Source organism: Equus caballus, chromosome 10 (genome assembly GCF_041296265.1).
Source record: "Equus caballus isolate H_3958 breed thoroughbred chromosome 10, TB-T2T, whole genome shotgun sequence".
NCBI classification, from domain to species: Eukaryota; Metazoa; Chordata; class Mammalia; order Perissodactyla; family Equidae; genus Equus; species Equus caballus.
Window position 1 is genome coordinate 68,752,530 of NC_091693.1, and position 2,049 is coordinate 68,754,578.

The window sequence follows — 2,049 nt, forward strand, 5'->3', positions numbered from 1 at the left end:
TGTTTGTTCAGTGTCTTCTCTCTCAGTAGACCGTATAGCTCTGGAGGGCAGGGATTAAGTGTGTTTTATTGGCCAAGTAGAATCACTTCACTTCAACTTTTAATCTGTTAGATGAGGATGGTAATACTGCTTTTGTCTCCCTCACTGAACTATGAAATTAAAAAAGGTAATACATGTGAAACGTCCTTGTAAATCATGGAACAGGATGCCAACATTAGTTACGCTCAGTGCTCTTTGAATGCACCTCACAAGCTGAACGCTTGTGAAATGAGCTCCTCGACAGATTGGCATTTTGTTAGATGAGATAATAGAGGAAAGTGCTTACAACAGGATATATGTCGTGAGAGCTTTTATGGTCTAAAGTCAAAGATGGCTGCCCCAGTCTCTAAAAATACCACATTCACTCAATCCATCGGAAGCAGGCTTGAAATAGTGAAATGCAAGCACACCCATGGCTGGAGATGTCCAAACATGTGTGACAGCGAGGAACCAGGAGCCCAGCAGTTCTGAACACCGGGGGGAGGTTTTGCAAGTTAGTTCTCAATGATTGATGTTCTTTTCCTACCAAGAAGCAAGAATGGTGTGATATCTCCCCTGCCCCGTGGCAGAGAGATTGCAAAGGGACAGAAGCCATTTCCAGAAAAATGGCTGCTGCTGCCAGCATTTCACAGAGAGCAAACGGGAGGACATGAATCTCCTTAAGTTCAAACCCTGCACAGATATATGTGCAGCATCCCATTCAGAACAGGGAGAGCTGGGGCGGGAGGGATGTAGTTGACGAATGCTCTAGTCCTGGGCTGAGACTCTTCTGCTTTTGATGGACCAGCGAGGAAATGAGAAATGATCCATTCTCATGGCCAGGGTGATGCATGAATCACTGAGGCTGGGAACCCGAAGACCAAACGGTGTTGAACCAGAAAGATAAAAGAAATAGATCAGATTGGGCCACAATAGGAGGTGACACCATAACTACACTGAGTATTCCTTGTTGTTTGTATATATGATTATGGTTTAACCGACTCCTTAGTGAGATTTGTAGAGTTGTTTGCATGTTTTATGGGATCTCCAAGGACCCCAGATTCCCTGTTGTTGGTGGAGAGCCCGGTTTTCCCCCAGAATTTTGACTTGGGCCTGAGTGACCTTCGCTGGGACTGCCTTGAACAGAGACAAGGTGAGCAGTGAGCTCGGGGAGGTAAGGGAATCGGAAAAGGTAGGCTAGGTAATGGCGGGTCTACAGGAATAGAAACAGGCCCTAGGATGGGGTCAGGCAGGTGGACCAGACACCAGACCCAAAAGAAGACAGAGCCCCATCACAAGATGCATGTGGAGATACATGAACAGAGACCAAGGTCGAGAAAGTGAGAAAAGCGAAGGTCACACGCGGCAGGACACAGGAGGAGTTGGGCTGGGGGCCACGCCCATCAGGGAGGTGAGAATTAGAAGGAGAAGGGATACGAACTTGTAATAAATTTTCTTTAAAAAAATCTTAATTCGTTAAATAAATGATTGCCCTTAGCGTAATTGCTTTATCTTAGCCCCAAAACATTGAGGTTAACTTTACTCTCCTCCGTCATGGGACTGAGGCCACAGAAACGGGCTTCTCTCAGGCCAGGAGTTGTAGGTGTCCCCCCGTGTGCCATCTACAGCGTTTCCAATCATAATCCACCTGGCGTGAGAAGTGTGCTGTGATGGCGGTCAGTGCAGGGCTCCGTACAGGGATGTCAGAGAGAGAATCAGAGGCTGGGGACCCAGGGAAGGCCTTTGGGAACCTGCTGTGATGTGAAGGGAGAGTAGGGAGACTAGGGCGCTGTGGGCAGAGACCAGGTCGGTCCTCCGTGCCCCAGGCCAGCGGGGAGCAAAGCAGCACAGAGAGGGGGTGCAGGGCAAACCCAGAGGAGAGGTGAGGACGGCAGACGCAGCGAACTTCCCATTTTGCCCAAGGGCAGGCTCTGATCTTTCTCGGAACAGGTAGAAGAGTTACTCAAAGAAAAGTCGCCACTTGATCTGCCTTCTCAGCCCGGGAGGAAAGGGGAGCGCTCACACCCTCAT